At 60.1% G+C, this 17,602-nt stretch overlaps 1 long non-coding RNA gene across 1 annotated transcript; it reads left to right on the plus strand.

Annotated features, from left to right (window-relative positions):
• The first annotated feature begins 3,124 nt into the window (after positions 1–3,124).
• On the plus strand, positions 3,125–6,912 carry LOC146766158 (uncharacterized). The gene is made up of 2 exons (XR_014958280.1): positions 3,125–5,116; positions 6,771–6,912. It is a non-coding gene; the product is annotated as an uncharacterized LOC146766158 (long non-coding RNA).
• Positions 6,913–17,602: the final 10,690 nt, after the last annotated feature.

A 17,602-nucleotide genomic window follows, 5' to 3' on the forward strand; every position in this document is an offset into this window, starting at 1 on the left:
GTGATGCTGCCCCGTCCCCGTGTCCTTGTGAGCCGGTGGGACGGGGACGGGCGGCGTCACCCCAGGGCCACCCCTTCGCTCTCCCCGGTCCTTCCTCCTGCAGCTGGGACATCTCACTTGCGGTCTCTCCCCGCAAGTTCTGGAGCTGGATCTGTCCTTCCCAGTGGCCCCGCTCGGCGGCCAGCTCCGTCCCGTTGTCCCCATCACTGGGTACAAAGAGCTCCAGGACCGGCCAGCGGCGCTGGGACGGGGCCGAGGCGGCTGTGCCCGCACAGACCCGCACCCGCAGCAGCTCCGAGCCTCTGCCGTTCCCGGAGCCGGCGAGGGCTTTGCTCCGGCTGCTGCTCCCGGGCTGCTGCACAGGGGACGGTGCCCAAAGTTTCCTTCCTAGCAGCAGGAAAAGCTTTTTTAATAGAGGAAAGCAGCGCGGCGGCCTCGCAGTGCTCATGCGTGGCTGGCGGCGCGGCTCGGCGCTCGCAGCCGATGCCTGTGTCCCTGCCCTTTATCTTTCCCAGCCAGCGCCGGATTTCCAGGGCCGGGGACGCGGTGCTGGGGTACAGCGGCGGCGGCGGACACGGCAGCAGCATCTCTTGTGCCTCGGGCTGGGGATACGCCGGAATCCTGCGCTGCGGGATGCCTGGCCCCGACGCTGGAGCAGGGAGAGCTCCTTTTGCCGAGCTTGCCGTTAATTAATGGCAGAAGGAGCTGACGGGGCGGCTCGGCAGCGCTCAGGAAGGGGTTCAACCCCGGAGCTGGCAGTTCTGCACGGATACCCCCTGCCCAGAGCAGGCAGCCCCGGCCGCTGCCGCGTCTGAAGTCGCTGGGTGAGGGCGGCACCAAAGTTTCGCCAGGTTTTGCTCTTGTTTGACAGTGATTTCAATAATAATGCTGGAGGGTCCTGTGGCAGCAGGAGTCCCGAGGAGCTGAGCATCCCCTGGGGAGGGGCGGAGTGGGGGGCGGCATGTAAATCCAGGAGATTGTGAAGACTTGGTAAGAAAAAAAAAAAATAACCGGCTGAATAAAATGCGAAATCGTGCTCCTGGATTTGCTCTCCGCGGCTTTTTGCCCCCGTGGAATTAGCAGGCGTCTGGAGAGGAGGTCACGGCGCTGTGCATCAGGGCAGGCGTGGGCCTAATTTATAATTTTTCCCTAATTTGTTTTTTTCTTAAGAGAAAAATTCCTTTATTTGGCAACTCCTGCATGAATCAAGTTAGCATTTCGCAGCTATTTAACACCTGGTTACGGCGTCTGCGGCAGAACCGCTGATACCCCAGCTCGGCACCCGCTCCGCGTAGCGGGATCTGCCCCTTCCCGCCGGCGGGGACCAGCCGGATTTATTTTCCCTCCGTTCCTGGCAGGGATTTAAGGCAGGAGGTGCTTTGCGTGACTGAGTCGGGGGTTTCTCCCGGCCCTGCCCGGCGGAATGAACCCCCAGCTCTCCCCCCAGCTCTCCCCCAGCGCCGCCCCTCGCCCCGTCCAGCTGCCATTACGGTCGGGTGGGAATCGACTCAAGTCCTTAAACCCCAAGAGTTAATCAAAGTGCTTTGAATATGTAAATGCTGAGTATTGTTTATCATTGCCTAGAGCTGATGCAGCAGTTTTCCTGCTCAAAGCCCCGTTCAGATGGGAGCTCATGAAAATTCACAACAGCCTCGCAAATAGGTGACGGGGATTATTACCCCCGTCTTCCAAATGAGCAAAGGGAGGAAGAGCAGCGGAGCGATGCTCCCCGTGGCAGCGGGGATCGGCGATGGAGGTCAGTGGTGGTCCATCCCGATGGGTGTACATCAGCTCTTGCTGCGTTTCCTCTGGCCAAGCATTTGCCCTGGGCTGCAGACGGTGCTGGCGATGCAGCCCTCCATGGTCGGGTGTGACACTCTCTTAAATATCCACCGTGTTGGCACCAGGCAGGGAATTCCAGGCAGGCAACACACAATTTTCCATGAGGTTCTTCGGCAAGACCTCCAGCAATGAGTGCTCTGTCAATTAATACAATTAATGAGCTTGACGAGGATCTGTGGGAGTGCAGGGGAGCGAGGGCAAGAGAGAGGAGTCTGTGTGCCATGGGAAGGGGCAAATCGGTCCGTGGGTCTCGACAGGACTCCCCAGGCACAGACATCCCTGCCTGTGCAGGCAGGGGGATGCCAGGATGGGGAGAAGGCTCTCCCATCACTGAGCTCCTCAGGTAAGGGCACTCCAGAGGGGAGCATGGGGCTGGAGGCCCCAGCGCACTCCAAACCCATCCACGCCCCAAGAGCTCATCCCACGGTGCTTCCCACCACATTCCTGGGGGTCAACCTGTTGACACCAATGCCTGGAAGAGCTTTTGCCCTCAACCCGAGCTGAGTGCCTCTGCATCCAAGGGGATGCCCCAGTTTTGGGTTCCTCTTGTGCAGGGCAGCTGACCCTGGAGGTCCAGGGCAGACTCCAGCCTCGTGAGCCGTGCCTGCGGCAGAGCTGCCAACCTCAGGGGAGGCTGGGGGACAGCTGGGAGCAGGACGTGTCTCAGCCAGCCAAATTTAATCCTCCTACGTTAGCAAGGCTTAAAATAGGCTCCCTGCAGCATCGATGAGGGTGGTGGAGTTGGCCTACTCCAGCCCTCCCAAGTATTTTGGGGAAGCAGGGATGGCTGTTTAGCAGACAAGCACAGCTGGGAGGAACTGAGCTGTGCTGTCAGGGCCTCCTTTGCTGATGCCATTCCAGGAATTAACACACCTTGTGGTACCCTCACCTCTCTAACCTCCCACTGCCACCTCTCAGGGTGACACCTTCTCCCTTGCCATTCCTCCTCAGCCCTTTCCTGCTCTCTCCCATGGACATTCATTTTCCCCTGCACCTCATGGAAATGATCCCTTTTGGTTAAGCCCAGCTTATGGTCTGGTCTTGACCCCCCCTTCCCTCAGCTGCCCAGAGGAGATGCCATCCTGAGAAGTGGCTGGCCAGGACATGGCCTGGGCAGAAAGCCATGGAGGAGCCCTTGGAGCAGGGCAGGTGTGGTGACACACTTGAGGAGACATGCTGGGAACTCTGGGACACAAAGGTATCGTGCAGTGGTCATCTTGTTTCCATGTCCCACGTATGCTGGCTGTCTCCTCAGTGCTGGATGCCCCCTGGCCAGGGGCACCCAGGTTTCACTGCCTTGGGCAGGTCCCAGCAGCTCCCTGGGCAGGGCAGGATGGTGGCTCCAGGAGAAACAGTTCCTCCTGTACCTCACCCCCAGGGCCCCACCCCGGGCTGGGGGATGCAGGGGCTTGGTCTGTGTGTTGGTGGCTCCTGGGGACCAAGCTTTGGTGGGGTTTGGAGGCTCCTGGGCAAACGCTGCTCCTGATCCAGCAGTGCCTTTGGCAGTGCCCGTGGTCATTGGTGCAGCTCAGTCACTGGCGCTTCATCCACCCCACAGGCTCTGCCTTCCTCCTGCTGGCTCCCTGCCACAACACCGGCTCTCCATCCCCTCCTGTCCCGAGGCACGGCTCCCCTCGAGCTCTGCCTCACCCCGTGCCTGCCTTCCCATGGCACCTGGGGGTTTACGAAGCTGTTTTCCCTTTTCTCCTTCCTCTGTGCAGCCTCTCCGTGGGCCCACGCACCAGCTGGGCCCCCCACCATGCTACTCCCACCCGCCCTGCTGTGCTGCCTGATGCCTTCCTGCCTTCACCTGGTGGGGCCGGGCCCTGCACGGGAAGGCAGCGAGCACAAAAGAGGTGGGAGAAGCCTCATGTCCCTTTGGGATCCCTCCAGAACTGGTCTTCACCTCCCTGCTGGAGCCCTGAGTGAGCTGCCCATCTTCCCCACCAGAACCATCCTGTGAGCACCCCCTCAGGGAATCCTCTGGAATGAACTCCCCTTGGCAGGAGCAAAACTTCCTGGGGAAAGAGTGCAGAGACAAATTCCTGTGTTCTCCTGGGCTTTGCCAAGCTCCCTGAGCTGGGAGCACCACAGGGTTGCACCGAGGCAGCAGACACCCCAGTGTTCACCACTTTGCTTTTTCCTCCATGTCCCCAAAGGGTCCCCAAGGACCCTTTAGGACTCCTCTAGGCTGTTGGAATCCTTACTCACCTGCAGTCCAACCACACCCGGTCCCACCTGCAACCATCCCTGCCAGCACAACACAGTCCTGTGGGCACTGCTCCGTCTGCCCAGGTCCCCGTGTCACTGCTGGGGCTCTAAAAGAAAACAAAACCCCCAGCAAAGCCCTGGTTGTGCCTCTCTGTGTGGAGGAAGGGTTTTATCCTGAAGAAGAGGTGGCACATCCGTTGGCTGAGCTGGCAGGGCTGCCCATCCTCAGTGGTGACCATTCCTCCGTCCTTGCTCCAGCCCCGAGGGCTCCCACAGCTGCACTCATGGACCATTGTCCTGCTTCTCGTACATCTGGCAGCTCTTGAGAGCCAGTGAGGGTGGAAAAGGAGTCTGCAGGGGACAGAGGGAGTTGGTGAGGGAAGCTAAAGCATACAGGAACTCCCTGAAACATGGAAGAAACGGAAAAGGGAAGAGTGTCAAAGAATAGGCGATGAGAGGCATTAGTGCATTGCTAAGGAGAATGGTAGAAATTCCCATTTGTGCTCAGAAGCCCACTGGGACACAACAGCTGTTGAGCTGCTGTCCCGAGACAATCCCAAAACATCAGCTTTGCCATCATCTGGACATGGGTACCAGCAGCAGCCACTCAGCTGGAGGCACACATGGAGCATTGGATGCTTGGAGGCACCTGGGAACCCGCAGCACCCTGGGGGCACGGGAAAAGAGCAGCATTTTGCATTTCACAGGTATTTTCAAGGAGGGTGTGGGACACCTTTGCTCAGGACCTGGATAAATAGAAAACAGGAAGGGGAATGGGGTGCCCTGACTGAGCACGAGGGGCAGAGAGCAGCATGGTTTGTGCCAGACCAAAAACACCAACTGGGTCTTGTGCGATGCCGAGGAAGTCCCGCTGTGCCGGGGCTGGAGCTCGGGCTGGCAGCAGGAAGGCGGCTGCCAGGACGGGCTTCCGCAAGACTTCCTCTCCCGTGGCCCTTCGTTAGGGAATTAGGACGTAAGGAGAGAAGGCAGCAGGGAGGAAACGAGCCCGGGGAGCCGCCGCCGGGGGAGTCTGGGGGCTCTGCCCTGGCCCTGCCTGCTCTCGGTAGGGAGGGGAGGAAGGGCAGGCTCATGGCCTCGGGGAGGCTGAGCTCACGGGCGCCTGGAGCTGCCCAGGGTGCCCAGCCAGGGGACAGCCAGGGCACCCCACGAGCCAGGCCAGCAGGATGGTGCTGGGGAAAGGGAGAGAGCGTGGAGCTGGGGAGCAGCGCAGCAGCGGGAGCAGTGGAGCAGTGGGAGCAGTGGGGTCAGTGGAGCAGTGGAGCAGTGGGAGCAGTGGGATCAATGGGAGCAGTGGGGTCAGTGGAGCAGTGGGATCAATGGGAGCAGTGGGATCAGTGGGATCAGTGGGAGCAATGGGAGCAGTGGGAGCAGTGGGATCAGTGGGGTCAATGGGATCAGTGGGAGCAGTGGGATCAGTGGGGTCAATGGGAGCAGTGGGAGCAGTGGGATCAGTGGGGTCAATGGGATCAGTGGGAGCAGTGGGATCAGTGGGGTCAATGGGAGCAGTGGGAGCAGTGGGATCAATGGGATCAGTGGGGTCAATGGGATCAGTGGGAGCAGTGGGATCAGTGGGATCAGTGGGGTCAATGGGAGCAGTGGGATCAGTGGGGTCAATGGGATCAGTGGGAGCAGTGGGATCAATGGGATCAGTGGGGTCAATGGGATCAGTGGGAGCAGTGGGATCAGTGGGGTCAATGGGAGCAGTGGGATCAATGGGAACAGTGGGATCAGTGGGATCACTGGAAGCAGCAGCACGTTAGGCTGCAGGCTCTGTGCCATGGAATGGAGGGTTGGGCACAGAGCTGATGAGACTGGCACGGGTCATCAGGCACCTGCCAGCAGCTAAACCTGCACGGGGCAGTCTCCAGCCTCGGTGTGGGCAGGGTCCATCCCAGCCGTGGGCACCCACAGGAACAGTGGGGATGAGCCCCAAAGGAGGTGGGATGGAAAGCATTTACCCACAGAGCTGGAGCTGGTGAGGTGGATGGGTTGGATCCCCTATGAGTGGGTGGGCTGGAGCCCATGTGGGGTACTCGGAGCCCCTCACCTGTCCCCGGAATCCCCCTCCCAACCCTGCTGTATGATGTTCTAACCACACCTCCCTGGGACAGCCTGGCCTTTGCCCTTCCAGGCTCCAGTCTGGATGTAGCCTCAGCTCCATGCCAGCTCCCAAAACCAGCAGGTGACAATGCTGGAATAGCCCCAGCTGCTCTCCCTGGAGGGCTCTGAGCCCACTGCCCCCCATCTCCAGGGATCAGGGAGGCTGAATCCCCCCATGATATTCTTCCAGCTCTGTCTCTAGGTTCTGCTGGCCTTTCCAAGCTAAGCAAAGGGGAACACCTGCCCTCCCAAGCTGGCTCCCCGTGTCCTCCCCACGCAGGGGCAGGACGGGCAGCAGGGACGGCGCTTTCAGCCGCTCGCTATTTTTAATTGCTCTTTCCCAGAAAGGCTGGTGCAGGCTCCTAAAGCTGCTTCCAGCTGGGAGTTTGGAAAGCTGGTTCCAGTTAGGCGCCCGGCGCTCGCTGCGCTCCGAGCTGTTATTTTTAGAAGGGCTGAAGGCAACAGCCCCACTCCCCAGGCTGCTGCTCGGCTCTGGCCAAGTTCCCTGGCCGGCAGGACCCTGCTGGACCCTCGGCTGGGGACATCCTGGTGGCGTCACTTTATGATTGCCCTTTTTTCTGGTGCTTTTTTGGCAGGGAAGGACTTTCATCTCCCCGTGTCAAACTGTGCAGTCAGGAAGACCAAAGGCAGAGGATGTGAGCAGTGGTCATCCCTGAAGGGCCAGGGCGCAGAGCAGCATCTTCTGGTTTTAATTAAAAACCATCCGCTGGCAAAGTTTGATGGCGTGAGCGGTGCCTGGGCCAGGACAAGACCAGCAGGGAACATCTCGGGGGAGAGACCAGCACCGGGCCGGGGCTGCCCGGGGCACTGACAGAGCCTCTGCCCCGCGTCCGAGCTCCGCCCCACGCCTGGCTTCCGTCCTGCCTCTCTCCCCTGCTCCCTCCTGCCTCCTTCCCTCTCCCCAGGGACCGCAGTGCCGCTCTCTGCCATCACTTGGTCACGCCATCGATGGCCATGACCCCTTAGAGCTCTTCCCATGCTCAGCCTCGCTGAGGTTCCCCATGGCTGCCCAGTTTGGGTGGGGCAGAGGGCTGGGAGTGCCCCCCAGAGCAGATTATCTCAGAGGATAATATCCCGTTCACTCCCGGGCCCTGCCAGAGACCCCAGACATTTGCCACGGGCACTATCCCCTTCCAGTGACCCCCATATCCCTGCCACGGGGCTCAGCCCATCCCTGTGACCCCCATCTCCCTGCCACGGGGCTCAGCCCATCCCTGTGACCCCCATCTCCCTGCCACGGGGCTCAGCCCATCCCTGTGACCCCCCAGTCCAGTTCCACGGGCTCACCTCCGTACAGCCCTCATCCCTCTTCCACGGAGCTCACCCCTCTCCCATCACCCTAGCGCCCATCCCATCCCCGTGCCCCCCAGCCCTTCTCTGCAGGGCTCACCCCTCTGCTGGGACCCCCATCCCTGCGCTGTGGGGCTCCCCAGCCGGAGCAGCGCTGACTTCACCCCGCAGCGATTTTCTCCTCGCATCAAACCGGCCCTCCCCGAGCGCGGCGCGGCCGCTAATCAGCTGCATTATCTGTGCCCCCATTATTCAGGCGCTCGCTGCTGTCGGTGCTGCCCCGCCCGGGCGCGGGGGCTCATCCCACCGCCCTCCTCCTCCTCCTCCTCCTCCTCCTCCTCCTCCTCCTCCCGCGGCAGCCACCTCCATCCTTCCTTCCCACCCTGCAGCCCCACCGCCCCCCCGGCCGGAGCGCGGCCAGCTGGCTTTGCCTGCATTTCGGCTTCAACCTCCCCCAAGGATTCCTAAATCTGATAAGGGAGGGGGGTGCTGCTTTCAAAGGAGCGGGGTTGACCTTTGCCGCTGCAACGAGAGCCGCATGGAGGAAAAAAATTGGCTGCGGCGAGCGGGGGGGGGGGGAAGCGAGCGAGCGAGCTGCTGTGGTTTTACAATCCCTAAATAACGCCGGGAGCTGAGCTGTAAACACATGGCGGTATTGCCTGAGCGTGTCCGCACCCCCTCGGTGGAAACCCAGCCTGGAAAATACTCCGACCTTAAAGGGGAAAAAAAAAAATAGGAAAGAAAACAGCTTTCTCGGAAAAAAAAAAAAAATGAGAGAGAGAGAGGGGAAAAAAAAAAAAAAAGAAAAAAAAAGGAAGAAATCTCCTGAATTATTTAGCGAACGGTTCCAATCCGACGGCTAATTCTGCCGGCAGACGGCGGCGGCCGGAGCCTGGCGGTGGGAGGTGATGGCTATCGGCGGGCGGGGTGGTCCCAGCCCGGGGGCCCGGCGGCGCCGAGGGGTGCAGGACAGAGCAGGGAGCCCTGGCCGGTGTCACCCTGCCCGCTCGGTGTCCCTCATCCCGCTGACGGGGACGGAGCGCCCCGGCAGCAGAACGGGAGATGCTCCCGCACCTCGTCCCCGCTCATCCCGCTGCGGCACGCAGAGAGGGAACCCCAGCACCTGGAAAGAGCCCCAGCACCTGGAAAGAGCCCCAGCACCTGGAAAGAGCCCCAGCCCCAGCGCCCCCTCCTCCAGCACCCCCCGCCCCATGGGCACCCCAAAGGGTCACCTCTGCCCGGCCACGCTCCCCGCAGCGCCCCAGCAGTGGGGACAGCTCCCACCCCGGCCCTTCTCACCTGCTTCTTCCCAAATTTTTTTTTTTTTTCGGAAGCAACTAACACTTTTCTTTGAAGAGCAACAGATGAGCGAGACCCTCCCAGCGCCTTTTATGATGTTAAATTTATTGCCTGGCTCCACAATTGCCATTTTAATGACGAACGCTCCCACGGCTTTAACGCGGCTGAGTGCTGGCATTGAAAACAGAAGCCGGGGGGGACACGCTGTCTCCGGTCTCCTGGAGGAGAACGGATTCCAGCCCTTTTCCTGATCCTTGCACAAAGTTTTGCCAAATAGATAATGTGTTTTATAATTTCCAGACGGTGCTGTGCTGGTAAGGGAGGCCCTCTGCTGGCACCGGGCTGATGGGGAGAGCCCCGGGAAGCAGCTGGGAGCCACCGGGGATGCGCGGGGCCTGGGAGACACCTCTGGCAAGGTGTCCTGCAGAACCAAGCCTGGAGATCCGTGTCGAGCAAGCCAGGCCCGGGAACCTCCGTCCTGGAGGTGCTGGAGAGCTCACAGAGGTGAGCACAGGGAACCGAGCCCACAGAAAGGAGCCTGGGAAATCGAGTTGGGGAAACCAAGTGAGCTTGAAAAGTGAGCCCAGAGCCAGGAGCAGAGAGCTGGACCTGGAGAAAGATGCGTGGCCAGACCGGCCCTGAGGGTCACGCCTGGGCTGAGCCATCCCCCTCCCTGCTGCATCCAAAGGGAGCCCAAATCCCTGCAGCCCGTGCTGGTCCACAGTGAGGTGGCTGTGCACACCCAAAGGGAACATCCCAGACCTTCCCTTGGCTGAGGACAGCCCTGGAACATCTGTCCCATGGGTGGCACCCTGTGGGAATGGCTGGGATGCTGGCAGGGAAGGAGGGCGAGTGGTGGCAGCTTTGCCATGGGGTGGGATGGAGCTGCCACAGCTCCCACTGTGTCCCAGATCGGGCTGGTGAACGTTCCCCTCCTCTGGGCACAGAGCCCAGGGGTGGCAGTCCCCACACTGGCAGCCCCCATGGTCCCACTGTCCTCTCCAGGAGGGCATCAGGGCCCTGCCAGGGGACAAGGATAAGTCTGGAGCTGGCGATGGACAGCAGCAGTGTGGGGCCAGCCGTGCAGACCCACACCGGGGATTTCAACTGAGGATACCGACTTCTATCAGGAGACGCTTTATTTTTTTTAACAGTGCCTGAAACTCAGCCCGGGTTATCAGGGAGATATTAAATTGCTGTTGGAAGCGACACCAGTGGGGCGGAAAAGCCATGCTGTGCTCTTACCTCTTCCCACAAGGTCGAGGCAGGCAGCCCCGGGGGACGACGCATTCGCCGCGTCCTTCCTGTAGCGAGGATCACATGTCAGAGCGAGCGAAGCCTTGAGAAAATTAAACCCGTGAGCTCACCGCCTTCCTGAGCGCAGGCGCCAGCCCTCCCCGAGGTCCCTGAGCCCGGATTGCCAGCTGGGGTGACCTGGCAGCAGTGGCAGTGCCAGGAGGATGCCACCTCCCCGGGGGACAGCAGCGGTCCCCACCGGTGTGCCTGCAGCTGGGCTGTGCGGCGGAGGAGCTTCGAACCCTGCCGTGCATCACTGGCTGATGGGGAAGGACCTTCCCATGGGAAGAAGCTGTCAGCCTTGGCAGGGCACAGCTGCAAAAGTCTCCTGAAGGCCTTCAGCCGGATTTCCTCTGGGGATCCAAGCTCTTGCTTGGGCAAAGGGATGGACAGAGGGTTCAGCTCTGGTGGGACTGGCACTGTGGCCAGGCATGGGGCTGGGTTTTTTCCAGGACAAGGTTCAGTCCTGTTCCTACATCCCTCTGTGGCACAGTGGATGGACAGAATCAAAGAGAAAGGCAACACAGCCCACAGGAGAGCCTGTATGTGCATGGGGGGTCACCTGGAGACCCCCAGAACCCCACACAGGGACCCTCGGTCAGCTGGGACCATCACTGGAGAGGGGACATCATGAGTAACACTGCCTGGGAGGGACACGAGGAGCCAGGACTACAAGTTTGGGACCTGGGGACAGTGAGGGATTGCCCATGATGGCAAGAGGAGCAAGGGGAGGATGAAGGAGAGATCTGAGGGAGGACCTAGAGACAATTGTCCATGGGGCTGTCAAAGCCCCAGGGCTGAGCCAGGCCTCTTCCCAGGGCACCCTCTGCTCTCCCAACTTTGCTCGTGTTCCCCGGCTCAGAGGGGGAGCAGAAATGCAGCTCAGCTCCCATTTCCCCCTCCAGGTACTTTCTTCTTCATCACCCTCTTCCTCCTTGAGCAAGCCCAGCTTTTCACCTTGGCTCTGCCCTTTCCCAAACCAGCCAGGAGGTACCAGGGCTGGATTTTCATGTTCCCACTGGGCATCCCCCACAAGGAACAGGCTTTCAGCGGATCCATGGAGCCCCTGGCACAGCCCTCGGGGGTCTCCAGATTCCCCCGTGGCACAGGCAGGCAGGGCACACACACACACACACACACACAAACCCCCTCTCCCTGCCACCACAGGGGTCCAGGCTGAGCAGCCGCCTCCAAGCCCTCCCCAGGAGCACCAGGGACACCTCGAGCCCCGGCCCTTGGCACAGCCCAGCCCGGGCAGGGCTGCAGCCCCGAGCAGGCGGCGGAGGGACGGCAGCAGGCAGGCAGGAGCCGTGCGGGGATGCTCCAGCAGCTGCCGCCAGCACGGCTGGCGGATGCCCTTTGGCCAGGAGCAGCCAGGCTTCTTTTTTTCCAGCCCTTCCCAGAAAAAAAACAACAAGCCAAGCCCCATAACAAGCTGTAGCGAAGCAGCGAGGAGGCGGCAGATAAGAGGCTGGAGCCGCGCGGAGGCCTCACGGAGATGAAAGGCGATTGCGAACGAGCCTCCCCATCCCCTGCGGACAAAAGAGCTCCTAAAATATTAACGAGGCCCCGTGCCGCCGGGTCCCGCGGCCCCAGCGCCGCCAGGAGCCGGCGGTACCCGCGCTGCCGCCGAGGGTCCTGGGGGATGCAGGCGCGGCGGGGAGCGGCGCAGGATGTTCATTAATTACCGCCCGCGCTCCGAGCTGCCAAACGTGCCCCCCGCTTCCCTCGGCACCCCAGGGAGCCGCCGCCACCTTCCCACGTTTAAAGAGCACGGAGCAAGAGGCTGTGCTGGGCATGGCGGCTCCTCGCTGCCACCTCGGCACCCGTGGGTGCGGCCTCAGCCCCCCAGCACCGCTCCGGTGAATTTGGGGAGAAGCTGGGGCAGCTCAAGGGAGTATTTGCACACCAGCACTAGGGTGGGGAATGGGGAGCAGGGGAGGGTGCTCGCTCCTGCCTGGTTTGTGTCTGCGTGTGGCTCATCAGGCCCAGGCTGGGGACGCGGTCCCTGCGGTGGGTCCCTGACGGGGATGTGCCCGCTGTGCCCGGGACACGGGCACTGCTCCTGCCGCATCCCCGCCCCGGGGGCTCTGTGCCATCGGCTGTCCCAGTGCCTGAGCGGCTCCGTCCCGCTGGTCCCCGTTCTCAGAGCCCACCTGCGCGCAGCCCAGCCAGCCCGTGTGCTGCATCCCGGCCCCGGCTCCGTCTCTCGGCGAGGACGGGGGTACCGTGACACCGGCAGCCACACCGAGCACCTGGGGATTCCAGGGGACCTCGTGGAAGAAGCATCCATGCCCCGAGCTGCCCCGTTCCCTCATTGCACGGCCCAGGCGGGCAGAGCGGAGCGCTGGGTGCCGGGGGGCAGCAGGAGAAGGGGAATGTTCCTGCTGCTCCCGATGTGCCGCCGCCAGGAGGAGCGGGACAAGAGCAGCTCCATCGCTGCGTCCGGAAGCGGGTCCTCAGCTCGGGGCATTTGCATAGCACAGATGGCAGCCCAGGAATTTCAAAGCATCCCCCGTGCCGCGGCAGCTGAAGGGCTCGCTGGCCCCGCGCAGAGAGAAGCTGAGCTGCCCCGGCCTCCAGGGCCCGGCAGGCACGGGCACAGCGGGCACGGCACGGCACGGCACGGGCACACCGGGCACAGCACGGCCTGGCCTGCGCCGCTGCCCGGGGCATGGGGCAGTGATGCAGGGGGGACGTGCGGGCTCCGGCCCCATGGAAGGAGGGGCTCCCGCAAGGGCTGGAGGGCATGACATGTGAGAGGCGACGGGAGCTAAATTTACACGGCGGCAGAGCGAGCTGCCTCCAAGGAGACGTGATCACGGGCTATAAATACCTGCAAGGAAACAACGGGGACAGGGACGGTGAATTATTCACAGGCGCAAGATGGCAGGGCACGGAGCGAGCCGCGCCGGGGAGGAGGGAGCTGGCACCCGGGCACCCGAGATCGGCCCGGCTGTGGGGCATGGGGACAGCCAGGACCGGGACACCCCCTGTGCCCAGAGCTCCTCGGCTGGGAGGGTCCCAGGGGGTGAGCCCCAGCCTGGCACCGTGCGGCCCCGAGTGCCTCCTCCGGGCGGGTGGCTGGCACCAGGGATGGCTGCTGGAGGCAGGGGGTGGCCAGGTTGTGGGTGCCCCTGCCAGACAGGGGGTGGTGGGCAGGTCCAGCATCTCCCATCCCGGTCCTGAGTCCGCAAGAGGGGACAGCAATAAGGTGATGTCCCATGTCCCCTGCAGTGGAGGCACCCCCAGCCTGCCCTGTCCCGCTCCGTGGGGACATTCCCAGAGGATGCTGAGCAGACACAGCAGCAGCACAAGCCCTTTGTGTGTGCAGGAGACACATGGGGGGGAAGATTTGGGGCTGGAGCATCACCGAGCACATCTGCTCTGTTTGGGGTACACGGGTTTCAAGGATAAAAAGTAGAGATTACACCTAGTTTTGCTGCTGCTAGCGAGAGCAGGTTCCAGTGGCGGTGCCGGCGGTGCGTGCCCCGCGGGCGGCGCGGGGGGAACGGGGATCCCGGCCCGGCTCCCCGGCCTCTGCTGCCCTCGCCCGGCCGCGGCGAGCGGAGCGGAGGAGGGACCCCCGGCTGCGGGATTGCCTAATTCGGCCCTTCTCGGGGGTATTTCCTCTTTTCAGCTGTGTTTTTTCACCCACACCCAATGAAGGAATAGAGGAGACCCCGCTGTCCCTCAGCCCCTTCCGCTTGTGCTCACCTTCTCTCTGCTCCTGGCTTGGGATTCTCCTTGTGCCCAGCTCCACTCCCAGCTGGAAAGCCCAAAGCTGTCCTTACAAATCACACCTGAATGATAAATGCTTCCCCGTGGAGGCCCAGCTGCTTCTCCCCTGGCCAGGAGAGGAGCTTTAAGGTCCCTTCCAACTAAACCAGTCTGAGACCACAATTCCCACACCCTTGTTCCCCCAGCAGCACAGCTACAGGGAACTTCTGCCCTGTGACCCCCACAGCAAGGGGGGGTCCCTTGCAGCCTCCCCACAGCCCTTGGTGAAGGTACAGCAGTGCCCAGGGTGCCACATCCCTGCTTGGAGCAGCATCCCTGCCCTGCCCTGCTCTGCCTGCTGCAGGCAGCTGCCTGTAAACAGATCCCCCAGCATCCCTCCTCCTCCTCCTGGAAAAACCACAGGCAAGCCGGACACATTCCTGCCTGGCAGGGCTCTGAGGGGGCTGTGAGCTCCAGGGACAGCACGGGACTGGGGCTGGTGGGATCCAAGCCCCAGCTCTCCCAGCAGCTCAGCAAAGACCTCAGCAGCTCTCAGGCCCTGGCCTTCCCTGGGCCCATTCTTGCTGCTTCCTCCTGCCCAAAGGCAGGAGGGATGGATTCTCTCTGGAGTTTCTGGATCTGGTGGTTTCACTTCAGGGCAGGTTTGGCTTGGGCTGGAGGAAAGGATCAGCAGATTCCTTATTTACACTGAGAGGTTTGGGGACTCTCTGGGTCTCAGCACCAGCCCCAGTTCCTCTTCCATAAAAAAATCCCTGCAACCAAAGGGAATGGCACAGACTGGAAGGCAGAACTAGGGAAAAAACAAACAAACAAACAAACAAACCTATAAACATTCATAGTTTACAGTGGCTACACAGCCAAGGGCTTAACCAAGGGGGTTCAGTGCTCAAATGCAGCTGAGGTAAGGGCTGGGACAGACACGGCCTGGCAGAGAGACAACTTTGCCAGGAGAAAAAGGGAAAAGACAACAGGAAAACAGAGGAACAGACTGAACAGTCGGAATTTTCATTCAGTTCATGGGGTGATGTGAGTCACAGGATACATGAAAGGACTCAGAGGTTCAACCCCACTGCAAAGCCCCGTTAGTTTTGTACCAAAAGGGCCTCAGCAAGGCTTTCCTGAGGCTCATCCCTGTCATTCCCACACAGGACACCTCCCGCAGCACTGGCCCCAGCACTGCCGCTGGGAGGTGCTCCCATCTGCCCCTCCCTGGGGCTGGGCTGTGCCATCACTCCTTCCCAAAAAGCCTCTGGCCAAGGACTTGGGTGTTCCTGGTGGGTGCCTTACAGAGGCCAACACTGCGTTTTTGAGTGGAGTTACTTGACCAAGGCAGGATTTGACATAAGGCAAGACTTTAGCATTTAAATACAGAGGCTGTGCTTACCTGTCCTGTGTCAGCTCAGACTGCAGCACTTGGACTCGATGATCTCTGAGGTCTTTTTCAACCTACTTGATTCTCTGATTTCAACAGTTACCCCACAACAAGCCAAATAAAACCTACTTGGCAAAAACCCAACCCCCATGAAGTGTCCAGCGTGGATCTGGGGAAGTTCCTACAGCTTTGCTATCAGCGTTTTCCAAGAAAGCATCACAAGCTGGAGCACTGAGTGCTTCGTGCTGGTACTCAGGGTCACAACAGGAGAAAACTCCCACGGAGCTTTATGGACGTGGTAAATCCAGCAGGGTCAATCCCATCTCTGACTCAAGAGGATCAACATGCAGCTGAAGCTCACCTGGCCCAAGGTGCCACGGCTGGGCTTTATCTCACACACACCTTCATCTCTGCAGGTGAGTCCCCACACGCACCCACTTGGACACAAGAACATCCAGGAACTGCTGTCACCTCCCTGTCCCACGTCACCCCGCTCACACATCCTCACCACTGCTCCATTCTGCCTGTTTTCCTGAAAATCAGAGCTCTTATCCCACACAGGGATAAAAAAGAGGGGACAAATCAGGGAAGCTGTGCACAGGGTTAATCAGGGGATGGGAAATGTTGGGACATCCTTCCTGCAGCTGTGCAGGTGACAGCCAAGGGGGAGTTGTAAGTACAATGATGCTTTCCTGGAGCTCTGGTGACACCAAGTTACTCCTCTGCTCCCTGCAACTCCCTGGCAGGAGGTTTGAACCATGTGGGGTCAGCCTCTTCTCTCAGGTGACAGGACAAGAGGAAGCAGCCTCAAGTTGTGTCAGGGAAGGTTTAGGTCGGATATTAGAGAAAAGATCTTTACTGAAAGGGTGGTTGGGCATTGGCACACACCAGCCAGGGCTGTGGTGGAGCCACCATCCCTAGGGGTGCTAAAAAAAAAAAAAATCTATGGATGTGGCACTGTGGGACATGGCTTAGTGGTGGCCTTGGCAGTGCTGGGGGAACTGTTGGACTGTTCTTATGGGGTTTTCCAACACAAACGAGTCTGGCTGCCTGATGCCCTGCAGAATTCCTGCTCCCTGTGCTAAACTGGCCACGCACAGACCTCCCAGAGAGCCCCAGACAGCAGCACTGCAGTGACTCCCAGAGCTCCAGGGCAGGGGACAGAAAATAATCACCATCCCAAGCTGCAGGGGAGGTTGTTTCAATAAAACTTGTTAAACACTGACCCAAGAATAGCCACAAGGCAGGGAGGAATCAAAGTTCCCAAACAGCAAAACTGCCTCAGGAACCTCAGGGGGGAGCACGGAGAGGGTTTAGACACCAAACACGTTTTGCTGAAGGCAGCCAGAAAGCTCTGCAGCAGTCACTCCGTGGCTACCTTTGCTCCATCAGAACAAGGAATGAATGCTCCCCCCTTCAGAACAGTGGCACTTGCTCCCAGCTGTGGTGGCCCAAGGCCAGCTTGCTCCTTTCTCCCAGCCTGGCCAGCTCAGATGCCTCCTCCACTGCCAGCAGCAGAGCAGGATGTGTCTCCCAAACACCTCCAGCAGCTGGGGCTGGGCGAGGGCAGGACCACGCAGCTTCAGCTGGACACAAGGACCACAGACACTGGGTAGAGAAAAGTTTTGGGTATGGTGCTTGCGGCTTTGAGACACCAATTCACTTCTTATTCAAAATGCCATTTTTATCTATACCCCAACAGCCTGCTCTTTCAACCCAAAGAAATGTTTAGAGTTGAGCAGCAAACAGATTTGCTCAGGAAAGGACAGGAATGGTAAATACACCCAACCCCCACTTGCCCCAGGTGGTTTCACCTGAAGAGACAACAATAAAAAACTAAATCTTCTCACAAAGGGAAGGAGGGGGTGGACACAGAGAGGCAGAAACACAATAAAATAGAACCCGTGGGTGCCAAATCCAGGTTAGAGAAAGCCATGAGCTGTGGGAACCAACAGCTCCAGCTTGCCCCAGCACCCCACGTGCCTTGTGCTCTGGCTCCAGAGCTGATCCCAGCTTTTCTCAAGTGACCCCACTGGATCAGGGACTGGACCAAGCTCATGATGAAATCAGAGCACCAACAAACTTTCTATTGAATCACGACTTCCAAAAAGGAAGAGGAATGTGTAGGGCTTGGTGAGAGCACAGGGATTCCTGCATGAAGACAAACAACCCCCAAGGCCACTCCAGCTCACCCAGGAAGCACTGCCTGTGGTCAGAGCAAGCCAGGCTTTGCAGCAAGCTTAAAAGCAAGATTAAGGTGACTGGAGGTAATTGAGAGGGACAGTGCAAGACTGGAGCCTCAGGGAGAAGGGACAGAGCAGCCACAAGAAGAAAGGAAGCAACGTGAGCCAAAATAAATGGGCAGAAGGCACAGGTGAAGGGAAAAAAAAAAAAAAGGCAATCAAGCTA

Source organism: Lonchura striata, chromosome 13 (assembly GCF_050655825.1).
Source record: "Lonchura striata isolate lonStrDom1 chromosome 13, ASM5065582v1, whole genome shotgun sequence".
NCBI lineage: Eukaryota > Metazoa > Chordata > Aves > Passeriformes > Estrildidae > Lonchura > Lonchura striata.